The sequence below is a fragment of the Anabrus simplex genome, chromosome 14 (assembly GCF_040414725.1).
Source record: "Anabrus simplex isolate iqAnaSimp1 chromosome 14, ASM4041472v1, whole genome shotgun sequence".
Classification (NCBI taxonomy): domain Eukaryota; kingdom Metazoa; phylum Arthropoda; class Insecta; order Orthoptera; family Tettigoniidae; genus Anabrus; species Anabrus simplex.
In genome coordinates this window covers 66,478,992-66,506,285 of record NC_090278.1, presented here as the reverse complement: position 1 = coordinate 66,506,285, position 27,294 = coordinate 66,478,992, and the positions used below count along the sequence as shown (strand labels likewise).

General features: G+C 39.2%; 1 protein-coding gene and 1 long non-coding RNA gene across 2 annotated transcripts in view; one reads left to right on the top strand and one right to left on the bottom strand.

The window, feature by feature from the left end:
* Nucleotides 1-1,394: 1,394 nt before the first annotated feature.
* On the bottom strand, nt 1,395-21,237 carry LOC136885754 (uncharacterized). Its single transcript, XR_010861607.2, has 4 exons — nt 21,020-21,237; nt 20,366-20,539; nt 13,962-14,080; nt 1,395-1,635 (listed from the first exon to the last, which is right to left on the bottom strand). It is a non-coding gene; the product is annotated as an uncharacterized lncRNA (long non-coding RNA).
* A 3,838-nt stretch (nt 21,238-25,075) lies between these two features.
* Nucleotides 25,076-27,294, top strand: part of LOC136885444 (uncharacterized) — a 177,698-nt gene continuing 175,479 nt past the window's right edge. The window contains exon 1 of the mRNA XM_067158004.2: nt 25,076-25,738. The gene's annotated coding sequence lies outside the window, so the exon portion shown is untranslated. The remainder of the gene's footprint in view (nt 25,739-27,294) is intronic.

The following is a 27,294-nucleotide window of genomic DNA, read 5'->3' as shown; positions in this document are numbered from 1 at the left end:
TTTCTACATTTAGTTTAAACTCTGTCATTATTTTAGGAAATTAGTGTTATTTATTTAAGGTGTATTTGTTGTATATATTGTTTTATTGAAATATCTATAATTGGGTAAATAAAATGTTGATGATGAATCTATCTATGAACCTGGATATTGAAGTTTCCAGAAATATTTTTCTAAACATTTCTGTGACCTCTTTCTTACTCAGGAATTTTCAAATCTATTCTTAAAGCTTTCTTCTTTTCAACTAAATTTCACTCATTTATTTAGCTTTCATAGACTGTACAATTACATATTTTGAAATATGCCAACAGTATAGGGGTTGTCAAGTGATTTCCTAACACTAACAATAATATATGCACAATAATGAACATTTTGAAAAACAATAAAAACAGAAACACCAAATACCTCAATGTCAGGAAAGCACATCTTATTTTTTTAAAATAATAAATAATATTAATAACCAATATTTACAAGACAAAATAAAAATAAAAATCTTGGTGTGGTGTTAATAATATGTACAGAATCAATGTGTAACATATTTTTAAGGCTATATACTAGATATTAAGAAAGTTTACAAGTTAATAAGTAGTAGCATCATTACCAGCACTTCATCATGTATTCTTCTGTACTATAGAAGTAGCTACACAGCACGAGATTTATTAAAGCTGTGGTAAATGCACTGACGGGACTAATATCTTTAATCTTATTTGGAAGCTTATTATACAATCTGATTCCAACAGAGTCTACATGTATCAAGGCAATGGTTTTACTCCTGTACTTGATAAAAATATTATTTGTTGTTCACATCTGGTAATTGTGATTGTCAAAATTATTTCTGAAGTGACCAATATTTTTTTTCACATGTAGGATGCACTGCATGATGTATATGCTTGGTACTGGGAGTATCCTTAGTCTCATAAATAATGATCTGCAATGATCTAACCCAGGGCCTCTCAGGGTGCATGCAGTGTGCAAAAGACAACTTCGCTTGGTTGACCAGAGTGCAGACCCCCACTCCTCGATTTGGAGCAATAGCGCTGTCTCTCTCTTTTCTCACGCCTATCTCCCTCTTCCTCACTTGCTCTGTAGTGCTCCAAACCTGAGCTGAGTTGAGCCGAGTAGCCCAGAGACGAAGCGTTGGTCCGAGCCGAGAGGGACTTATGCACTGTGCACAGGAACTCTGCACCGCTGTTTGCACGCGTGAGATTTTGGGCGTTTGAGAAGCCCTGATCTAACCTGTTACGTATTGATATAATTCTGATAGCTCGTTTCCGTATTTGAAAAATAACATCAAGATTTGATTTGTAGCAGCCCCAGAGACCAATAGCATAAGTGATGACTGAATGGAAATATCCAAAATATGCTATTCTAACATATTCTTCACTACAAACAAACAAACAGAACTCAGAACGAGATTTTGTTTCTTTTAAACAGCTGAAGTATTTAGTTCATGAAGATCACCTTTCTCTAGAGTCAATATGGCATCAGTTGCGTCCTCACTGACTTCAAATTTAAAATCATGGATTCCAGTTGACGAGTCTTTTACAGCTGATGGCAGGCAAAGTAGCAATTTGTCAAGCATGCAACAAACATATCACGTGTTCCATGAAATCCCAGCTTGAACATTCACAAAGTGCTCTGCAAAGAAAAAAAACAACAATTAGGTCTACAGAAACAAATACTTTCAACACAGATGCTCCAGCCTTCACCTTCAAGTTACCCTTTTTATAAAGACTTATGCAGTGCAATGACTGCAGGCAATATTCCATGGTATAAACCTGAAGTGCCTGAATTCACAAGTTTTCTGGAAAAATACTGCAATCAACATGTTCCTCACCAAACAACATTATGCAAGAATTATTTTCAAGTCTGCTATGACAAAACAATGTATAACATAAGACTAGGGTTAACAACTCTGAATTTTCAAATGGAAGACAGACTCTTAATAAAAGGAATTTCCATAAAAATGGAGGACAAATGGAATTTTAATTTTTAAATACAAAGTTTAGTATTACATAAATTATATTGTTATGTTGATGATGCTTAAGTATTTCTGCTTTTATGTATCATCTGCACCCATTTTTGACAACAAAGTTGTTTTCTTTTTGTAATAAATGATTGTAAAACTCCCTGAATGGAATGATTTTAAAGTTTTACTACACTATTAAAATACCCTTAACCGACTGTCAGCAAACGGTTTCTTTCTTCTGACCACTGCGTATTAATCAGCAAAAACAATCTTTCAATGGTTATATTGCAACCTGGAATAGCAAAATAAAACTGAGAAATTTTAAGCAGCTCACTAAATGTTTCAGTGCCTGAGCTACATTTGAAAAACTCACACCACTGCTTATGTAATGTTTATCAATTTTGGAACTCCTAGTGTAATTCTGAACATTGCAAAATTGGTGAAAAAGCTTAGAATCATCTATTTCCACACCTTTAAATTGGCAAATACTTGAGAGAAGGAACAACATCTTCAAATGTAATGTTTTTCATACTATGAAGCTTCACCCATTGGAAAACTCAAATTCTTCCATCATAGGATTACTCCACTTATTGAATGCACATTTCATAAAAACCAACATGTTCTACAAATAAAAGGAATTTCCATAAAAATGGAGGACAAATGGAATTTTAATTTTTAAATACAAAGTTTAGTATTACATAAATTATATTGTTATGTTGATGATGCTTAAGTATTTCTGCTTTTACGTATCATCTGCACCCATTTTCTTTTGATGCCATTTTCAGTGGGAATTTCAAAGACTTTAAGAGGCATAAATTTATTTTCCATCTTATCATAAAAGCTTACTTTGGTGAATACCCACCTTAGTTCATCTCAAAGCCAGGGTAGGGAGGGAGAACATGAATGGATTGATACAACTTGCAATTGCATTGCAAGATTTCATCACTGACAAAATAAGAGCGCATGCGCATCAAATTACCAAGTGAATAAATGACGTATTCTGACAGGGGTATCCAGAATATGGACTGAAATTCAACAAAAATAGATTTGCAACAGAGAAAACAATAGGAAACTGAATAAGTAAGAATACAATATACAAAAATCCAGACATTTAATAGAATTGTTACACCGTATGTGTGTTAATAATAAAATGAGTCTTCCTTTACACTTTATTTTATTATTTCTAATTATTTCTTCTACCACGTTCATCCACATTGATGCAGCAGAAGCCCAAAAGCTTCTTATCCTATTACGGGCCGTAAAAGCCCCAATCTAAAGAAAAAAGAATATTACTTCATTTTGTGTTTGCTTTCTTAGCATACAGACGTTAAGAGGCTATCGTCGTTGTTAGGTGGAACTTCCAAAATTATCTTTTTCCATCACTTCCATTTTAGTCAGCGACTTTTAGTATTTCAAATAATTTGCTATTTACTTTACAAATAAACCATATCTGGGCGACTGGAGTGGGACATTGATGATGACTTTACAAATAAAATGATTAATTCTAAAAGTTCTCATCAACCTGTTTGGGGGAAAATCCATCTTTGCTTTCACTGAAAAGATTTCCTGCAGAATGTAATTTGACTAGAATGCAACGATTACAACTTTATTTCACGAAGTAAATACAAGTAAAAATCACATTTTGTAAAAGGTAACCAAAACCAAACCCCATGCTGGAACAACCCTCAAGGATCATGGCCTACCCAGCGACTGCTGTTCAGCTCAAAGATCTGCAGATTATGAGGTGTCATGTGGTCGAAACAACAAATCATCTCGGCTGTTATTCTTGGCTTCCTAGACTGCGACCACTAACTCACCGTCAGATAGCTCCTCAATTGTAAGCACGCAGGTCGAGTGGACATCGAACCAGCCCTCAGATCCAGGTAAAAATCCCAGTCCTGCCCGATATCAAAACTGGAGCCTCCGGTTGATGCAAGTGTAATGGACTTGTATAACTTGGAAACAATATTCTCTGAACTATGGGTAAATAATGGAAATATAGAGCTTGACGGGTATTATATTATTATGACTTGTGGCTATGAAGTTATATACAACAGCAAACTCAAGAAGCCAGCATTCAACTGATAATTCTTCTTTATAACATCTTTTAGTGCACACTGGACTTTTATTGCTATACGGCGCACTGAACTTTATTCATAATTAAACAACATAACTTCCGCTCAGTGCTTCGTCAATTGGAAGAGTTATTATTTTTACTATATTGCTACTCAATATCCCACATGGTATGTACTTTTAAAAAGACTGTACTTGTGCTTACATTGTTTATTTTTTCTTCGATATTTTACGCTTTGATTTACTTCAGGCTGATGATGACCTATTACTAGGTCGAAACTAGTCCCTATGTAATTTATACTATTTACATTTTGTATTGAAAAGGTGGACCCAAAATAATATATTAATTCACATCTATTAGTGTTATTATTATTCACATAGTTTTGTACAAACTTGGTTTGGTATGAATCATGATTGTATTATTTGTGAGGTTACATCATGAAGCATCTGCTGTATATATATATATATATATATTAATATGAGTTTATTTAATGTAAGAATAACACAGGACGAGTTGGCCATGCGGTTAGAGTCGCGCAACTGTGAGCTTGCGTCTGGGAGATAATGGTTCAAATCCCACTGTCGGCAGCCCTGAAGATGGTTTTCCCTTTGGTGTTCGCGGGGGTTTGCTTGTGCGGGGGTGCTTTGCGGGTCTTCCCTGGGTCCCGACTTGTTGGCCCGGTCTCCTCACGCCAGTTCACTAAGTATCTCCTTTCTATGGTATGTACGAAACATGCCCACTAAACCATCTCTTTTTCTCCGATTCTTTTCCTTCTCTATGGCCGAACAGCTCCTCGTTGAGCTGATGGCCCGCCCCTCCTCAAGTGAGGAGTGGGAGTGAAATAACATTGTGATTGATTGATTTTTTCACCTGCATACACCCAGCATTAGTGGATAGGGTCTGACACATCCCACTCTGAAGAGACAGTGTCAGACCTAAGACGAAACGCTGGTTAATAGAGCAAACGCCTGAAAAGCCTTACATCTGATATGTTTTTGACATGCTCTATTGGTGAAAAATATCTAATTCCCTCCATGGGAATTTAGAATTTTCCATTCGGAATTGCTAGGCGGGCAATAATTCTATTGTGGAGATTTATCTCCCGTATGCAGTTATTAGACTGTGCCTCTTATATAGGCTTCTGATAAGTTCACCTGCATACACCCAGCGTCAGTGGGTAGGGTCTGACACATCCCACTCTGAGGAGTCAGTGTCAGACCTAAGACGAAACGCTGGTTAATAGAGCAAACGCCTGAAAAGCCTTACATCTGATATGAGTCCAGAAAATGCGAAAAAAATTATAGCAATGCAGTTCTTTGAATCGTGTGTCTGTCAGATATGGATATCTGATCAAAAAGGCTGTGAATTGATGTAAATAGAGCTAAAAATGCGCAAAATTGGAGATTTTTCATCCTTACTTCTGAAATCCAACTGCAGGTATGTTTTATTCAATTTTTATGTATTGTTAGTTTATCTTTAAATGTGCTACCATCATATTAGGTCACAAATAATGAATATCTATAGAATTATAGCCCTTTTAGTTAGTGGGAAATATATTACCATTAGTCTGCTCATATCCCATGAGCACGTGTTATCTGACTTTTATTACAAGCATATATATGTTTTAATTTCTATAAAAGATCACATATTTATCTCTCAAGCATATACAGTATACGTTTTAATTTCTATAAAAGATCACATATTTATCTCTCAAGCATATTTACTTAGTCACCTCAAGTATCAAAGTATGTGGTTCATTTATTATTATCCCAATATATTTTCCTTTATCATAGCTTTTGTATGACAAATATGTAATCTTTTTCAGATAGCTCGGAAAGGGTTGTCAAATCTACAGTTGCTGGAGACTTTGTATTCTCTTCCTGATGGTGATGACGATGCTGAGGAAGAACAAGATGAAGGTGCAGTGGCATAATGGCTAATCTGTTTGAATTCATCTTGATGATACTTGAGGAATCCATTGATTAGTCTACAGCTGGTTATGGAGGAGAGACTCAACAAACTTGGAGTCACTGATCAGCAGACTTTTAGGAAAGGATTAGCTCTAAAGCTAATCGACGGCTACACTCACGAATGATACTTCTCCTAGGCAGTCCCCTCCACAATCCATTGCAGCCATCAATGCACCGCCTACCTTCACTTCCCCTTCCCACTCCCCGCAAAAACGTAAACTCATCCACACTCACTCATATAATACAAGGAGTGCAAACAGAACAACAAGTAGTTCTCAAGAGGCTAGGAGTAACACTAGACAATTACGCAGCAGAAAAGAAAAGTATGTGACAATTCTTTTGATAAGAAGTTTATACAGAATTATAATCAAAACCATAAACATATATTTTTTATCTTTCATTACAGATATACCAACAAGCCCAATTTGGAACATACGAGAACAATACAAATTCTACATCACATTAGAAAGTGTTTATTCACCAACAAGTTTCTTCATGAACAATATTCTCGTACTGACAACATAAAATTAATGCCAATACATTTTGTATAAATGTTACTCCAGCAACATCGAGAACAAGTTAAATGTTCATAAAATAGGCAATTATCAACTATAGAAAAATGTTAATATAGTTAACGAAGTTTCAACAACAATCATATAAGTCAAGCAATACTGAATCAATACAATTAGCCAGATCTCAAAAGGTTTTCTAAAATAATTTTAAAGAATGTTCACCAGATGAGTTTCGTCAATAAAATGTTAAGACTTGGATAGATTTTAGACAAATATGTTTCAAAGACATACTTTTATTGTTATATGACTTGTAAAATATCATGAGATTTGTCAATCAGGTTTACAAGCATAGGTTAGAAGATATACAGGCAAGACTGCAAGTATCGTGGGTCCGAGATTTCTTTTTATGAGTGACGAAGTATGGTTTCATTTGAGTGGATATGTCGATTCACAGAACAATAGGATCTGGGATACAGAGAACCCACACATTTTACAGCCGAGACCTCTGGACGACGTGAAAGTGGGTGTATGCTGCACTATTAGTGCCCGACAAATTACCGGTCCAATATTTTTTTCAGGACACAATTACTTTTGACCTTATATTCACAACATTCTACACCTAGGAATGTACCTGCTATGGATATTTGTTCTCAGCTATGTTGAACTATCTTGGCATCCTGGGAATCGGAGTGGCTAGCTATCCGAATTCCCGGCAAGCGAGTTCCGGCGTCCATGGAGAGAGGTCGTCCATAGTTTTATGTAGGCTGAGGATAGGTCATGGAAGATCTATGCACTCTAACTTCCTGGAGAGGGATGGACACCCCCCAGTGTGTTTTTGTGGTACTGAATTCACAGTGGCCCATATCCTCACTAAATTTAAAGTTTTCAGTGTTTGCTGAATAAAATCTTTCCTTGTTTTTAAGAAACTCATTTTTATATTCCTCTATTTAATAAAATTAATGGTTTACATTTATTTTCATTTTTCTTTTCACTTAATTTGTTCAGAGAAGATGGTTACCTAGTTGTGTTTCCTCTTCAAACAACAATCGCCACCACCACCCCAAGAGCTTGTTTCTGTTTCTGAGTTTTGTCAGCAGGACAGGCATCAACACTCGTCGAGGAGTGATCTTGACAGATCAGAGTGCGAGGGGGGGGGGGGGGGATAAGAAAGAAACATACATACTGTAATAGGTTGAAAAAAGTGGAAAAAGAGGCAAAAAATGGAATGGGCCTGATCATTTCAAAACAGCTGGAGGAGTATGTGGATATCGTAGACTACATCAGTGACAGGATAATGAAAATGAGACTAAGAATGAGGAACGAAGTGAAGGACTTCGTACAAGTGTATGCAATACAGGCAGGGAACAAACAGGAGGATATTGACAAATTCCTGGAGAAATTAGAAAAAGAGATAACTGATGAAGTGATTATAATGAGAGGCTTAAATGCACAGGTGGGAAATGAAATACAAGGAAAGAAAGAAGTAATTGGACCATATGGGCAACACATGGTTTTCGAACAAAACAGCTGAAAAATTACAAAATATGGCTAGATTGACAAAAGAATAAAATCAGTGATTGACACTTTCTGGTGGAAAGGACAAATTGCAGGCAGTGGATAGATGTAACAACTTTACCAGCAGAAGCATTCGATGGAGATCATGGAGTTGTGACAGCAAAAAGAGAGTGGGAAAAATTGAAAAATAAGAGGGGATAAGAGACAGTAAAATAAAAGTATGGAAATTAAAAGAATGTACAGGAAGAATTTCTGGAGAGATTGAAACAACAAATTCCAGTTACTGAAGTAGGAAATGTGGAAGAGAAATGGTCCAACTTCAAAAGGGCATTTATAAGTGGATCAGAGAGTACCTGTGGTAACAACGGTGAAGGAAAAGGAGACACCGTGGTGGAATAAGAAGGTGAGAGAAAGAGTGGAAGAAAAGAAGAAAGCATGGAAAGAATGAAATTACAAAAAAAGGAAGAAAGCAAAAGGAAGTACTGATAATAATAAGAGGAAAAGTAAGAAATTGGTAAGAGAAGAAAAGTTGGGAAGAATTTACACAAAAGATTGAAACAAATGGAGCTGGCAGTAAAATAATGCTGTATGTTATTATATTAAGTACTAGGAAAGAAAAAGTTTATACAAAGCTGATGAAAGTGGAAGGTGGAGAGTGATAACACATCAAGAAGAAATACCGTATTTACTCGCGTAGTAGACCCCTTTTTTTTCCCCACTTTTACAGCCAAAAATAATAAAGGGGAGGCAATATGCGATAACCTCAAAATTTTGTGCAGCGAACACATGACTTATAGGTTATACAGAGCTATAAATTGTACGTGTAAACATTCTATAATATTATTTAACAAACTTAGAATGTATTTAAGTTATACTGGCTATTTTCATCGGACGGCAACGTTTCTAAACGTAAAAAGACAAAAAATGAAAACAAATTTTAGGCCTACGTACGTATAAAAGTCTGTTTTAGTTACTCGTATCACGTCATTCGTTACATCTCATTAATTCCTCTGGTGAGGTTGACGTCAGGAAGGGCATACAGCCGTAAAAACTCGCTACGAAGATTCGTCTCACTTCAAACTCGATCCCGTAGAAGAAAGGAATACGGGTATCGTGTTATCATGTAATTAAATATTGATTCAAAAGAACTTAATGGCCAGTCATCTTTCTCTGTCAGTTCAGCAGTAGGCCTACCACACAGTAAACCTGATCACTGCTTTCATTTGAATTATCGCCTTGCGCCGCCAACATCCGTCTTGCTACCGGCGTGTCGGCATTCTAAGTGACGTCATCTTCACTGCTATATCTCGTCAGTCGCGTCAGCCATGCTTCATTCTCTTCGAGCCATGCACTGCAATCAAGAGCATACGAGGTCCCGTCTTTTTTAACCTTTTGAAAATAATTTTGTTCCCGACTATAGAGTCTAAACAGTGTAAATCTATTCCCAGATGGTCTCTGATATTCCCAGTTGGCGTATAAGTAGCAGAAGCCACTCCTTCCGAATAAAGCTATACTGTAGAAGGCATATTGCCAAACCATCAGCTGATAACTAGCGTATGTTACGAGTTGTACTTCCGAATGTAATACATAGTAACCGGAAACATTCTTTTGATAACTGCGGCTGCTGAAACACAGACCCTATTTTTGAGTATATTTCATCCTTGTTCTCTACATTTATCACATCAGGATTTGCATAAACAGCTGTCCAAGAGATAAGATAGACCATATTGTTTAGGTTAGGTATATTATCGCCCTGATAGTGCCAAAAGTTCGACGGAAAAAATAAAAATAAATAACAGGAAAATATACCGCATTTATGGATATCTACAGGTGTGGCGGTAATGAGTTTTATTATCATAATGTTTAATTTTGTACGTTCGTTGTCTCTTTTTTTTATTAACGCATACCCTAGTATGTTTTGTTTGGTGTCTCCGAAAATCGTTTAAAGTACGTCGGGACATAAAATTATTATTATTATTATTATTTGTTAGGTACGTTGGTGAGTAAAATGATTGTTTTAATTGGATAGCTTTTATCACGTTTTAAACTTACTTCTCTCCAAATATATACCTATAATGGCCCAAGTTACGAGATATTGAATGACCACTTTGTTAATGATCTTGCCTGCTGTATAAATAGCAACAACCGCGAATATTTCTCAACTAAAGTAAACCCGTTTCCTCATCCCGAGGCGATACAGCTCTTTTTAGGCACGCCCAGTGGAGGAGAATTACAGGTACCGCTTTTACCGCATATCAGCCTTCCTGTCATTCGTAAATCTCTGGCAGTACGGTACCGGGAATCGAAGTCAGACAACCGAAAACAGCAACTAATTGTGCTAGCCATTATGCTGGCGGATATTAACTACAAAACACAGACATATAGCATGACTGATGCATGCTTGCAATGTGCGGGTTGGACACGAAACTAGGGCTATTCGTCTATTTGTGCAACGTCACTAGAGCTGCAGTAGACGTACGCTACAGAGGCGAACATTTCTTAACTACGAAACACAGATGTACCGCATGGATTAGACACGTTTTTCATTGAGTAGGTCGTATGGACGAAACTATTCACAAATTTGTGCGATGTCATCACGGCTGCAATAAGACTTGTACCCGCTTCGAAGCGGAATCGTCATCGTTCTCTGACGAATTACGTTGGGGGGGGTCTTATAGGCAAGATTTATTTTGTTCATTTTCTTCGTCTCGAAAAGCCAGGGAGGGGGGTCTAATACACGAGTAAATACGGTAAGTGAAGATAGGAGTATTTTGATAAACTGCTGAATGTGAGAAATTGTGCAGAGATGACGGTAGTAATATGGTGTGAATCAACAGTAGATGATATAACCATGTTAAGAGGTGGAATTAGCAATCTGTAAAATGAAAACTGGGAAAGCACCAGTGATGGATGAAATATGGAAATGATAAAGGATGCTGGACCTGTTGGACTACAATGATAATATTAATATTATTGGCTTTAGGTCTCACTAACTACATTTTTATGGTTTTCAGAGACGCCAAGGTGCTCGAATTTAGTCCCATAGGAGTTCTTTTTCGTGCCAGTAAGTCTACTAACACAAGACTGAAATATTTGAACACCTTCAAATACCACCAGATTGAGCCAAGGTCTAACCTGCCCAGCTGGGGTCAGAAGGCCAGCGCCTCAACTATCTGAGCCACACCGCCCAGTGGACTACAATGGGTGTACAGATTGTTCAAGTGCATATGAAAACAGAAATGTGTGCCAGAAGACTGGGGTAAAGGGAATAATAATACCAGTCTTTAAGAATTGGAACCAAAAAAAAGGTGTGGTAACTATAGAGGAACCACAGTCTTTTATCACAAGTGGCAAAAATACTGGAAAGAATATTAGAGAAGAGAATGAGGAGAAAAGTACGAGAGTGGCAAGAGGAACAGTATGACTTTTAAAGGGGAAGATCTTCAGCACGAGGCAATTAAGAGTTGGGAATATGAAAAGGATCTGTCATGACATTCATAGTTCTAACAAAGGCATATGAGTGTGGTCCCAGGGAGAAGGTGTGGGAAATCATGGTCAAAAAAGAGACTGGGTATACAAACTGTAGAAATGGTCCAAGCAATGCAAAAAAACTGTGTCAGCAGCATACAGACTCTGTTTGGAAAGACAGAATGTTTTAGAAATGAAGCTTGACTATGACAGGGGAGTGTGCTGTTGCCTTTTTTGTTTCTAATGGTTATGGACCAAATTGTAAAGGAGACAAAAGAAGCATACGGGAATAGGGAGATGAAGTTATTACTAATTGCAGACGATATTGTGGTCAGGAACCACTACATTACAGCCTGGTATCAAAAGGGTTAATACAAACTTACAAACTTAGGCACATGTTCTAGCATTTCATCAGAAATTTCAGCGCAGGTAGCAGTAATACGTCATTTCATATCATCTAGCGTAATCAGTATGTCCTTGTAAATAGTGTCTTTTAGTTTTCCCCAGAGAAAAAATCTAAAGAGGTGAAATCTGGTGAACAGGCCAGCTAAGCTACAGGTCCCCTCTTCATTCAATCCAATGATTTGGAAACAATCTGCTGTACATCGTGCACTATACTCATGCTGATACCACATGCTCCTCCTAGTCTGCAGTGGAACATCTAACATCTGTGGAAGAGGTTGAGATACTTTTAAGAATTTAGTGGTTCTTATACGAAAAAGGTTTCTAAGCATTACAAAATCTTTTAAGAAACACCAAATACCCTCAGCTTCAGTCCATTATCACAGCTGAACAAGTATGACAAGCATATAGGCCAGGGCCCGAAAAATCCTGGGCGCCACGTTGCCATGGCGTCTAAAATTCTTTCTTTAGCGCCTTCTTTTTTGAGCTGAGTATAATCTCCTCCTTTATATATTTAACTCCTGGTTTGGTGTCACTGAACTACTTCATATTAATACACAATCCCTTGATACTCTAGGTTGAACAAGAGAATGTGGTTAGGTAACGGCGAGGATCTTGTTAAGTATGGGCAATTTCTGCTTTGATATTAATGTTATTACCATTGTAAATACTAATCAAGACTGCATTATATGAGCAATAGAAGAAAAAATAATGTTAATTATGAACGTTCTGGTATAGAGAAAACCTATCGTTAAGAAAGTATCACCGACATAGAAATAACTCAAATGTAAATGACACGAATCGAAACAGAAATCTCTTTTCCTATTAAATTTATTATTATAACAGAGCTATTATTATAAAGTTAAATAATACGTTGTCTTGAGGAATTTATTTGTACGTTGACAGCATACGAAGTTCCTAGGCATGTGCATGGGCACAAAAGGTACAATAAGGAGATTTAGTAAATTATGGTATGTTCCTTGTATCATTTTTAGATAGGTAGATAAATGGCGTTTAAGCCTTTAAGTCATTAATCCTTTAACATCTCAGAATAATATATACAAAGGAATTTACAATTTGGCGTCGCTGGCAACAATATTTACATTTTACAATTTACAAGTTTCTTAGAACAGTAGCAAAATATAAGTATGCAACAGTTGGCTAATTTCATAAATTTGTATACAGAGTGGCATGTCTTATTTAGTTCAGTGTCCTACTGTCTTTACATTTTGTGGTAATCTCTTGTAGTGCATAAAACTATAAAATCACAATACCTATTGCTATTAGTATTGTTTTTTATTTTTCAGAGGGGTAGAACCTAATGGATTGGAAAAAGAGGTGATTAGGGCAAGAATTAGAAAACTAGAATTGGCTTACAGGTTAACCCAGAACAGATACAACAAAAGAGCAATATCTTACAAGGCGAAACTTAGACACTACAGCTCAGTGGTAAAGCCAGAGGGTCTCTACGCTTCAGAGAGCCTGACAGTGAATAAAAAGGGTGAGCTTCAAGATCTCGAAAAAAAGGAGAGGAGAATCTTAAGGAAAATTTTAGGACCACAGAAAAATGCTGATGGGGAGTGGAGGAATAGGAAAAATGATGACCTCTATAAATACACCGAAAAAATCACTGTCACCATGCGAAAGCGAAGGCTAAAATTCTATGGGCATCTAGAAAGAATGGATGAGAAACGGCTAACTAAGAAAATATTCAAGTACATCACTGGACTAAAAGCTTCGACGAAGTGGGTGGAAGAGGTAAAAAGAGATGTAATAGAAAGTGGACTTACAGTGGATATGGTTCACAACAGAAAAGAATTTAGAAGTCGAGTGGACAGCATCAAAACATTCCAGGAGAAACCACCAAAATGTAGACCCAAACTGGTCATATCTGAGAAAGAAAGGAAGATCAGAAGTGAAAGAATGAAGAGGTTCTGGGAGGAGAAGAAGAAGGAGAAGAGAAAGCCTTAAGTTCAACGCAGTCCATAGGCGGCCAAATTCGGAACAAGAAGAAGACACCAGTATGTTAAAGATGCAAGTACTAGAAACATTACCTGGCTCCTACGTTTCAGTGCAGGCTCCTACATTTACAAACATTTGTCATGGCCTAATATACGCTACAGCGAAGCAGGTTTGGATGAGAGTTAAGCACAAGATTGAGAGGTCCATTGCTCTGAAATAAAGAAAAAAGGGAAATAAGTCTGAATTACAATATTTCAGTTGCCAGTTCCCATTTAAGAGACAGGCTACTGTATGTGATCTTTAGAATAATAATAATAATAATAATAATAATAATAATAATAATAATAATAATAATAATAATAATAATTTTGTACGAATTAAATAAATTATTTGAGTTATTTAACACCTTCATTGCATGGATGTATACAGGGTGAACTTTAATAAAACCAACAAACTGCAGGGACTGATTCCTGACTGGAAATGGAGGGAAAAATGCCCTACGAACATGCGTCCGGTGTGCGTACGACAACAAATAGTCCCGGAACGCAGTACATAGCTGAATCGCATCCACGTCACAGCAGATGTTCAAAGTGGCCTCCATGGGCTGCAATGCACGCGTTCAGACGTCGTATCATGGATTGCCTCACTCTTTCGCACGTTCCAGCCTCTTGCCGAATAGCGTCACAGGCGTCGTGAATACGCTGTTGAAGGGTCTGCACATGAGGAACCGGTGCAGCATACACAACGCTTTTCAGATTTCCCCAGAAATAAAAATCCAGGGGGTTTAAGTCTGGTGATCTAGAAGGCCATGCAACAGGGCCTCCGCGTCTTATCCAGCGCCTGGGGAAGATGTTGTTGAGGTGTTGGCGAACTGTAATGCGGAAGTGGGGTGGTGCTCCATCATGCAGAAACCACATAACCTGTCTTATTCTCAAAGGCACATTCTCAAGCAATCCAGGCAGAGTATTCTGCAGGAAGTCCAAGTACGTTCCTCCGTTGAGGCGTTGTGGAATAACTGGTACAAGTATGTGGTCGCCAAGAAACCCTGCCCAAACATTAATGCTAAACCGATGCTGGTGAGATGCTTCAACCATTCCCCAGGGATTTTCTGTAGCCCACAGATGACAATTATGCAGACTGACGATGCCGTTTCTGTTAAAGGTTGCTTCATCGGTAAAGAGGACTGATGACAGAAATCCCATAACTGTGATGGAGTGGTGCAAAAACCATCGACAAAATCCTTCCCGTAGAGGGAAATCCACTGCCGATAATCCTTGCACTTATTGCAGGTGATAGGGATAATAGCAGTTGTCATGCAGGATACATATAATCGTAGTCTGGCTTACACCATGTTGGCACGCCACTTGCCTGGAGCTTGTACTAGGGTTCGTTTCAATGTCCTGTAGAACCTGTTCCTCCAGATCTGGTGTACGCACAGTCCGCAGGCTCTCTTCACGTTCGTCTGTCTGAAAGACCCATGATCACACAAATGCCCAAAAATGGCTTGAAACGTGTGATGTGGTTGGTGTCTGTGAGGGTACTTATTTTGGTATAGCCGTGCTGCCTCTCAACCATTTCAACTGGCTTGGCCGTACACAAACACCATATCGGCTTATTCCCGGCATGAATACCGGACCATTCTGCTTCCGACAGTACACTGCTTCAATCACACTATCTGCAACAAAAGAAACACACTGCAAGTAGTCAGAGAAAATTTCATTCGTCCATGCCCTCTGCCGTCGCAATGATGCATTTTCAGACACATGTTCATAGGACATTTTTTCCTCCATTTCCAGTCAGGAATAAGTCCCCGCAGTTTGTCGGTTCTATTAAAGTTCACCCTGTAGGAGTAAGTATGAATAAAGTGAAGACAAATAGTGGATATAGTCGTTGCACCTCAAAAGATCATTAAGAGACAACGTTTAGAGGAGAAATCCTGACCCACAGCACATGTATCACTAAGAACAAAAATTTGTTGATACAGTTCATGCAGTACTGAATCTCAGATGACAGAACCTTTCTGCTCAGAGTTCTAAGCTGAAATATTATTACCCAGTGGTTTTTCTACATGCAACAACGATATAGCATACTTTTAAAAAAGTTATATATTATTATGTATACAGACATTTCTGTACATAGTTTTCATTGATTTTGAAGTCCGACTCGTTGGCTGAATGGTCAGCGTACTGGCCTTCGGTTCAGAGGGTCCCGGGTTCGATTCCCGGCTGGGTTGGAGATTTTAACCTTAATTGGTTAATTCCGACGGCTCAGGGGCTGGGTGTTTGTGCTGTCCCCAACATCCCTGCAACTCACACACCACACAACACTATCCTCCACCACAATAACACGCAGTTACCTACACATGGCAGATACCGCCCACCCTCATCGGAGGGTCAGCCTTGCAAGGGCTGCACTCGGCTAGAAATAGCCACACGAAATTATTATATATTGATTTTGAAAAGGCCTTTGATACTGTCAACCGGAGGAAAATGTGGAGGGCTACAGTAAAGTTCAGAATCCCACAAAAGAAAGTCAGTCTTACACAGGCAATGTATAATGCATATATTGTACTTGTAAAGTAGAACATAAAGGGAAGCTGTCTAAACCTTTTGCTGTAAAATCTGGAGTAAGACAAGGATGTCTACTGTCATCAATCTTGTTTACCATGACTTTGGATTTCATGTTGGGAGAGGCAACGAATAGAAAGTGTGGCATTCAGTGGGGATTAAATAACCGATTGGAAGAACTGGATTATGCAGATGATCTCCGTCTTCTGCAGAATATTTTGGGATATGAAAATCAGAATAACAGCGCAGCGACTGAGATGGTATGGACATATGTGACGCATGGGAGATAACAGATTACTGAAACAAAGGTATGATCTAAAACATGAAGGCAAAAGACCAACAGGGCGACCAAGGCTCAGGTACAAGGACATGGTGAAGATTGACATTCAACAGCGAGGACATACTTTGGAAAGAATCGAAGGAGAGAAGTTCAGAGACCGCAACTGGTGGAGAAGCCTCGTTCGCCGACCCATCGTTGGAACGAGAGAGAGAGAGAGAGAGAGAGAGAGAGAGAGAGAGTGTGTGTGTGTGTGTGAAAATCAAACTGAATGACTTAAAATAGAAGCTAAAGAAGTAGGCTTACAGATTAAATAATAAAAAGAATAAGGAAATGCACATAAACCATCGTAACAATTCTAACTTGGCTCTAGATGGAATTGATATAGAGAGGGTAGAGGAATTTTGCTACTTAAGAAGCGTGGTAACCCAGGATGGAGGTGCTTTTAGAGATGTGGCAAGTCATATAAATAAAGCCAAAGGAGCTTTCATACAGTAACGACCAGTGTGGAAATCCCCTCACATTCGCATAAAAATGAAGGTAAGGATATTCAACTTAAATGTTAAATCTGTGTTACTGTATGGAAGTGTGATCTGGAAAGTGACCTAAGACATTCCACAAGGTTACAGACTTAAATAAATCATTCTTGAGGTACATTGCTTGAAACCATCTCAAATGAAGACCTTTGGGAGGCCACAAGTCAAAGTCCCGTACAACAACAGATAATGCAAAGAAAATGGAGATCGATTGGGCACACCCTGAGAAGACCACACAAAAAAATCACAAGAGACCGAGGATTACCTGGAGGAGAACCATAGACAGGGAGGTAGCTGGAGTCAGCAAGACATGGGAGGTGAAAGCACTGGCAGGAGATAGAAACAGCTGAAGAAATTTTGTCAAGGCCCTATCTTCCATCTATGAATTAAAGGAAATAACTCAAGTCATTCTATTATGTATACCTCTCCTCTGAAGTAAAGATTGGAATATCAATTTTAATTACAATGCTATGGTTCCTTGTCAACACTGGAAATACTGCTATTCCATCTTAATACAGAGACATTTTTTTATCTATCCCGGAGATTGCCGCTCACCCGCACTGTGAGCCTGTCTCCCGCCAAGCACTTTGTCGTAATGCGGTTAGCGCCCACCCAGCACTGAGCCAGAGTGTTTTCGTACAAGATTTCCCGTATTTTATGAAGGTATAGACACACGCTAACATAATGAAAATGGCATTGAAACAACACACTGAGCACTAAACACATGAACACTTGGCTAAACTGAACGTTTCGCCGATAAAGCTCCCAGCAGACTGCAAAGGAGGGGAACTTGTGGCACCGAGAAGTGCATCATGGCAAAGTGCTTGGCGGGAGACAGGCTCACAGCACAGGAGACCGAAAATCTCCTGAATAGATACAAAAATTGTGCCTGTAAATTCATACAATTATCTAAACATCTACAGGACGTAGTCTGGGATGATGAAGTTCCCAGTTACATGTGCTGTGAGTGTTGTAAGAGCATCACTTGGAAGGAAAAAAAAAATTTTCCCTACAAAGATTCCTAGTCTCAGTTTTGTGACATAAATTTAATCAGATAACTTATAATAATAATGATAATTTAATAATAGGAAAAATCAATTAATTTACAAACACTAATACAAAACCACTATATTTATAAATTATAGTAGTAGTTGAATTTCATGTCTCAAATTACATTTAATTCATTACTATGAACACATTTTTCTACTGCAACCCAGTTTGTACAAATGTTTTAAAACTGTTGAAGTCATGGGAATGAGTTATCTGACATCACAAAACCAGCTGCAAAAAAGAAACAAGATGACATGGGTAAAACAATTGTACTAAATGTGATCATTTTGTGGTAGAATTCCAGTCTTGTTCACGCAAGTTTCAAAACATGATGCGGACGTAGAAAGTATGCAAATCTTACATGGAATTCCTTTTTAACACTAGAACGCCCGGGGTTTACTACCTTCCTATAACACCTAACGGGAGTCATTTAGACTCCATGGTTGATTTTAAGCCAGTTGATATTATATGAATGCGATTATTTGCTTTTTCTGTTTTATAGGATGTTTTCGGAACTTGGAAATTCATTGTACACAATATCCAAGTCAATTGTTGGAAGAAATTGTTCAAACAATCAAATAATGAAAAACACTTTTATTGAAAATAATATATATATAAAATAAGAGTTTGTCTGTACATTGCTCAGAATTTGAAAAGAATGGTATTTCTGTATCAGTTTTGTCCAGAGTAACAAGGAAATGCACTTTTTACTTTTCCGTAATTTCTGTCTATCTGTCTGTCTATATGTACACGCGTCACGAGAAAACGGCTGAAGAGAATTTAATGAAAATCAGCATGTGAAGTCGGGGGATGAGCCACTACAATCTAGGCTATAAATCATTTTACTCACGCTGAGTGAAATGGTAGTTTAGGGGAAGGCCTAAAATTTAATTCTCAAATATTTATATTATTAGTGGTCCTATCGATAAATACTACATAACTAAAGTTATATAGAATTAAATTTCCGATCATTTATGTCATACACTGCTACCGTACCGGCTTTGATAACACAGATATTCATGAATTGGTATTTTTGTTGGTAAGTCCATATCAACGCTGAGCCACGAGAAACTGGGTTAACAGAATTGAATGAAAGTCGGTATATAGAGTCAGGGAATAAGAAACTACAGTCTACGTTATAAACAATTTTATTCGCCCTGTATGAAATTGTAGTTTAGGGGAAAGCGCCTAAAATTTAATTTGGTCCTATCGAAAAGCCTACTACCTAACAAAATTTATAGAGAATACAATTTCCGACCATTAACCCGCGAGTGGTCTCTAGCCGAAATGTAACGTGAGTGGTTGCAGTGAGACTTTCTCTCACATTAAAATAAATATGACTTTTTTCACAGTTTTGTGGGGCATAAGGCTGAAATTTACTACTGAAATGAAACGCAAGTTCTACCTTATGTATTTTAGATAAAAATGAAACTATTAGCCTGTGTGAGAGAGATGGCGTATGGCTTTTAGCGTCGGGAGTGTCCGAGGACAAGTTCGGCTCGTCAGATGCAGGTCTTTTGATTTGACGCCCCTAGGCGACTTGTGCGCCATGATGATGATGATGATGATGATGATGATGATGAAGATGACACATACACCCAGCCCCCGTGTCAGCTAAGTTAACCAATTAAGGTCAAACTTCCCGACCCCGGCGAGAATAGAACCCGGAACTTCTGTGACCAAAGGCCAGCACGCTAACCATTTAGCCATGATTAGTGACAAAATCATTGGGCAGGGGGCAAGCAAGGAGGAGGGGGGGGGATCTTGGGCCGTAGGCCTCTAAGTTATCTTGACAGCCGGGCTGAATTAATGAGATGGCGCATGGTACATTTCATGAGGTTTTAATAGTAAATGTTCTTCTGGGGGTAGGCTGGTGGGTCCCTAGCTATCGTATTGAACACAACACATCTCTCCTCTATAAGGAATTCTATGCAATATTTGTATCATTTCAACTTCTGCAGCACATAATAAAATTCTGCCGAATAATGAGAAATAATGTACAAGTAAATTACAGCGGGTGTAGTTTTAGTAGTAGTAGTAGTAGTAGTAGTAGTAGTAGTAATTACCTAGGCCTACTCCTGTTTGGGATGGCTTCTTAATTAGCTCTGTTGCAACCTCCATCCACTGTCTGTACATGTAGCCTTTACTGCAGGAAGTGGGTGGAAAATTATACGCTGCTGCCAAACCATCACAATATTGACACACAGTTCACAAATTTTATAACAGCTGCCATGCATGTTCTAAAGGACAACAGAAAAGAAACACAAGAGAACATTCATCAGTTTCCTTTCTCACTCCTAGTCTTTTACTTAAAAAAGAACACTGAATTAATTGTCAGGCAGAAAATAAGTTTACATCAAATCAATCACCACTGATCTGTATTCAGGACTGTCACCCAAAAGACAGATTACCTATCAAGTTTTGAACTAGTTGTTTTCAAAGAAGTTGAAAATTTATGGAACATCTCCTTCAGCAAGCTATTCCAATCCCTAGTTCCTCTTTCTATCAACGAAAATTTGCCCCAACCGCCTTGCAGCAATAAATACCATTACTATTAATATCACCTAACACTGATGAACAATGTCAAAATAAAGGTAAGGCGGCAAAATATAAAATCCTCTACAGCAAATATGGCATTAAATTAAAATAATATTGCCTGACTGCGATAAACAGTAGGCTACAATGTCAGTTTGAAAATTAAAACATAACAACAATCTAACCTCAAATATGTTATCTTCAATCTCCAACCAAACGACGGACAAAATATATGCAATAACACGGACTTTCGAAGAAAAAAGGATTTATATCATCAATATTCTTCTTAAAAGGTTACCGAAGGACAGCGCGAGAGAACTGCTTACTCAAGGATCATATAAGAGTTTCCAGTCTGAGTTGTATGTTTCAAGCAGGTTTCAACTTTCAATGGCAGCTCCGGTATATTATACTATATTTGGTGTTCTATAAAGAGAATGAGTGGTGTTCTGTTCTGTGAGCGGTGAGGGCACTAAAACGCGAGCCGCGGTCAAAGGTCTGGTCAATCCGGCCATGTGGCCAGATTTAAGAATTTTTTAAGGACATTTCTTTTTTTTTCATGTTACTCGTGAATATTGTGCCGGGAATTTGGAACACAACTGTTAAAATCGTAGATACTTTCTACAATAAAACAAAAACAAACCACATGGCGCAACCACCCCGAAATGTCATGCATGACCTACCAAGCGAACGTTGCTCATCCTGAAGGCCTGTTACCAGAACATGACGCGCCGTGTGGTCGGTACGACGAATCCTCTCGGCTGTTATTCTTGGGTTTCTAATAATAATAATAATAATAATAATAATAATAATAATAATAATAATAATAATAATAATAATAATAATAATAATAATAATTGCTTTACGTCTCACTAACTACATTTTGTTCTGCAGAGTTCTTTTACATGCCAGTAAATCTACCGACACGAGGTTGACGTATTTGAGAACCTTCAAATACCACCGGACTGAGCCAGGATCGAACCTGCCCAGTTGGGCTCAGGGGCCAGCACCTCAACCGTCTGAGCCTCTCAGCCCGGTTTTTTGGGTTTCTAGACCGGGGCCGCTATCTTGCCGTCAGATAGCTCCTCAATTGTAATTACGTAGGTCTCGAGGAAGCCCTCAGATCCAGATAAAAATCTGTGTCCCGGCCGTGAATCGAACCCGGGGCCCACGTGTAAGAAGCGTAGGCAACGGTAAGAAGGCAGTCACGCTACCAATACACCACGGGGTCGACTCCATATTAAAACATACTTTTGTTTAAATGCGTAATTTTATTATCATTCCAGCATAACTGCATTTCTTAAACAATTTCCGGAAACCTATTTTCTATTATGTAGGCTACGTATTAGAATGATTGTCGCGGCCACCAAATTAGGCGGGTCAGAGAAATTACGCTGTTGCCATAGTTATGTAGCAACTGGCGAAGAAATGTCTTCGGAGCGCGAGGCAGGTTGTTCTCTCTTCCCCTGTGGGTGGGGGCGGTAGAATAACACCCACGGTATCCCCTGCCTGTCGTAAGAGGCGACTAAAAGGGGACCCAGAGGGTTTGAACTCCGGAGCGTGGGTTGGCGACCACGGGGCCCTTAGCTGAGTCCTGGCATTGCTTCCACTTACTTGTGCCAGGCTCCTGACTTTCATCTATCCTATTCGACCTCTCTTCGTCAACTCTTGTTCTTTTTCGACCCCGACGCTATTAGGTTTGCGAGGGCTAGGGAGTCTTTCATTTTCACGTCCTTCGTGGCCCTTGTCTTCCTTTGGCCGATATCTTCACATTTCGAAGTGTTGGATCCCTTCCATTTTTCCCTCTGATTAGTGTTATATGGAGGATGGTTGCCTAGTTGTACTTCCTCTTAAAACAATAATCATCACCACCACAATCCCGGCCAGGTCAGCGATTTTTACCTGGACCTGAGGGCTGGTTCGAGGTCTAGTCAGCCTACGTGTTTAGAATTGAGAAGCTATCTGACGGTGAGATAGCGGCCCCGGTCTAGAAAGCGCAGAATAACGGCCGAGAGGAGTCGTCGTACTGACCACACGACACCTCGTAATTTGCAGGCCTTCGGGCTGAGCAGCGGTCGCTTGGTAGGCCAAGGCACTTCAAGGGCTCTAGTGCAATGGGGTTTGGTTTTGGTTGTATATAGTGAGTAGCAAAACATCGCCATTGCTCTTCATATAGAAGGCATTCCATTTTTAAATAATAATTCCGTTGTTGTGTTATGTGCTTGGTTGTTCTTCGCCGTCGTCAGCGTCAAAGAAAACATTGGATCCATCCTGTATTAAGTGACAGGTCATCAAATGGACAATTTGTGCACCTACACTATAAACTAAAAGACAACCAAGATAATTTTTTTGAGTATTACAGATTGTCCGTGACCTTATTTGAACTGCTTTTCTGTATGTTGAAAAATGCTATCAGCGAAAGAAACACAAGGCTGCGGGAATGTATTCCTGAGGAAGAAAAACTCGCATTGACATTAAGGTGTCGTTAAGGCATGGGTACCTTTGTACCTCCAAAATTATCAGTTCACTGTCTAACATTCTCCTAAGTTTTAAACACGAACAAAACCGCAGCGTCTTCTTCCCGCAAGTGTGGCCAGGCACTGCTGAGCGGGAGAGCGTGAAACACGCAAAGAAAATGGACCCCGGCCCATTCTCGAGCGGGCGACCTTGAAGACGCGCCTTGTCTCTTGTCCCGCTGCGTCTTTTTCCCGCAAGTGTGGCCAGTCCCATTAAAGTCAGGGTTGTGCATTTTTAACGCGTGTTTTCCCGCAGTCACGCTGCGGGAAAAAACGCAAGTGTGGCCGTACACTCAAGCTCCTGATGTTACTTCATATAATGTTTCGAAACAAATTATACTACAAGCTTCAGAAAAGACTGCGGATTTCAGTGGTATAACTATTTTCCACATAAACCACTTTCAATAATTATTAAAAATAAAATCTTGAACGAGTAATTTAAATCCGTAGAATCATGTATTGAAAATTTCAGTAAGCGGCCAAGTTTTTATTTCTTCAGCCAATAAAAGTTTGTCTGCGGGAAAAATGTAAAAAATCGTCTGACTTACATTTTTTATCTGAAACATATTTCCGTGAGTCTTGTAGTTTTCCTGGAAAATTGCCCGGAAAGCGATCATGTAAATGACGCTAGCTGAGGTAGTTCGGGGTGCGCGCGCAAGCACAGGCTGCAGGACGGCCTAAAGTACTTTCGGATTACATATTATGATATTAATCTGTATGATTGTTATTGTCCGCCTCTGTGGTGTAGTGGTTAGCGTGATTAGCTGCCACCCCCGGAGGCCCGGGTTCGATTCCCGGCTCTGCCACGAAATTTGAAAAGTGGTACGAGGGCTGGAACGGGATCCACTCAGCCTCGGGAGGTCAACTGAGTAGAGGTGGGTTCGATTCCCACCTCAGCCATCCTGGAAATGGTTTTCCGTGGTTTCCCACTTCTCCTCCAAGCTACGGCCGCTTCCTTCCCTATCCCTTCCAATCTTCCCATCCCCCCACAAGGCCCCTGTTCAGCCTGGGCGAGGTACTGGTCATACTCCCCAGTTGTATTCCCCGACCAAGAGTCTGAAGCTCCAGGACACTGCCCTTGAGGCGGTAGAGGTGGGATCCCTCGCTAAGAGTGAGGGAAAAACCGAACCTGGAGGGCAAACAGATGATGATGATTGTTATTACATTATAACCTTAAATATTTGAATATTGTATATTGTACTGAATAATACAGAAAAAGTACTGCTTTAAAGAATAGGTTTACATTAATTTACAATGAATTAAGAATAGGTTTCTAGCTAAAAGGTAGTCTTAAGATTCCTTAGTCACTGTCATCACTCATTTCATTATCAGTCAAGTCGTCTTTTACACTGATGATGATTGGCTCAATACTTTCGTCTCTTATTATTTCCTTGGTCCAATCGTCTGCTTGAAGATTTTCCGTGCGATTGAAGCACTTTTCCCAGTCTGCAGTAGTCGCACGGTCGATGGCTTCTGATGTGAGGTTTTCTACGTCCTTTATTTTGAATGTTTTGTTCCTCTCTGCCACTTCTCTCTCGACTTGAACCCAAATTATTTCAATTGCGTTGTATTGGCAGTGGTAGGGTGGTAACCTTACCACCTCATGGCCCCAAGAGATAGCTAATTTATCAAGTTTTCCTTGAAGATGGAAGTATTTTATGGTTGGGTAAATATTTCGCTTCATTAACACATCTCTGGACCGAACGAAGGCTAAAATTACACATTTTGCAGTCAGTTCTTGGCTTTTATTGAAGTTTACAGTCTGCAAAATATTTGAATCGGCCAACTTTTGAACGTATTGCAATACATTCACAATTACGGATTTTGTCAGGCTGGCTAAATCCTTCTTCTTAAGAGCTTCAAACCGATGACGGTTCAGAGGAGTTTGTTGTTCGTTTCTCGGACTTACTTCGTCCTTTTCAGATAATAGACCCGAAAAAACACCAGGCTGAACACAGTTAAAATACATCTTTATCTGCACTTACGGTGCGAGCTCGACAGATGCATGACATGGAATGACTCGTTAAGGTGGCCTGGAGCGGATGGGCTTCAACCAGACAGCACTGCACGATCAGTGTTGCCAATCCGTGCTCGGAGGTAAGCGACTCTCGACCATCTGTCGGTTCGCCGTTCCCATATCTGACGACAGCGCAGTTTTCCTCACCCGCCTAATCTGGTGGCCGCGACAAAAATAGACAGTATGTGGAAAAGCTATCACGTGTCATACTTGCTGGTGTGGAAATCCCAGAGTTCTATCAGCGGCGCTGACTCAGCGCTTCACTGCGTGTGCTTTGTTGTTGGCGAGCGTCCTCCCGCAGTTAGACGTGCACAGACGTGCACATTCTCTTTGTTTGGTTCTGTTGTGTCTTGTGTGTATCACAGATTATTTTGGTGAGTAGTACAAGTGTAGACCTATTTCTTTGTTAAATTTGGTTTACAATTATGTCCTATAAAGAAAAGTACGTGAAAATAGGGGAAAACTTTTATTACCGTAACTGAAAAACTCGTCCGTCTCTGTGGTGTAGTGGTTAGCGTGATTAGCTGCCACCCCCGGAGGCCCGGGTTCGATTCCCGGCTCTGCCACGAAATTTGAAAAGTGGTACGAGGGCTGGAACGGGGTCCACTCAGCCTCGGGAGGTCAACTGAGTAGAGGTGGGTTCGATTCCCATCTCAGCCATCCTGGAAGTGGTTTTCCGTGGTTTCCCACTTCTACTCCAGGCGAATGCCGGGATGGTACCTAACTTAAGGCCACGGCCGCTTCCTTCCCTCTTCCTTGCCTACCCCTTCCAATCTTCCCATCCCTCCACAAGGCCCCTGTTCAGCATAGCAGGTGAAACCGCCTGGGCGAGGTACTGGTCATACTCCCCAGTTGTATCCCCCGACCAAGAGTCTGAAGCTCCAGGACGCTGCCCTTGAGGCGGTAGAGGTGGGATCCCTCGCTAAGTCCGAGGGAAAAACCGAACCTGGAGGGTAAACAGATGATGATGATGATGATGATGAACTGAAAAACTCTTAGAAAAGAGCATTTTCAAATGGTTTGGGGTTGTCTGGCTCCTCAGGAAGATGAACAGTATTTAAAACTAAGTGCATGCATACTGTATATTGTGACAAAATATTAAATGTGGAACTGTTTCCGTTCCTGAGTTTCTTCTTAGTGGTTCAAGTTTATCTACACTAGTTGCAAAACAAGACATTCTGTTTAGACTACTATATTGAAGTGCCTTATTTTTAGACGAGCATTGCTTGTTTAAAAATTCTTAGTGATGCCATACGTTCTTTACATCTTGTGTAACCTTTCTTCTACAGCAGATTTTTCTTAACCATTTTCTTGAATTATTTCTCCCAGGTATACGAAATTTCCTTACTTTCTCTGTTCGAGCAGTATGTGTTGTCAAACATTTTGGAGCGATTTTTTAGTTTGTAATAAATTTGTTTTATCTACAGAGATTCTCAAACTTTTTTTCTTTTTTGGCTATTTCTTCCACGAGATTGATTTCTATTGTTGCATCTATCAGGCTCTCTGAAAGGATAGCAAAATCGTCTGCAAATGCCAGGCAATGAATTTCAACACCTTTTTTCTCATTCCAAATTCTTACAGTGTTCTAGGATACAGTTGAACAGTTGCAAAAAAAAAAAAAAAAAAAAAAAAAAAAAAAAAAAAAAAAAAAAAAAAAAAAAAAAAAAAAAAAAAAAAAAGCCATTACAGTACGTCATTTTAAGCAGAAAACAAACCTATAAGATTGAAAAGGTTTAAATTACACTGCCTGACAAGAAAAAAAAAAAAAAAGAAAAAACTGAAGCACGCAGAAGAAATGGTTGCATGTCAATGTAGCTTCCTACACGTAGGCTACATACCATTGGCGGGAATGTAAATTATTAGTAAATGATTAGTTGTAATTTTCTGAGACAGGTAGAACGGTCACCAGAGTGCATTGGTGGTATTATGT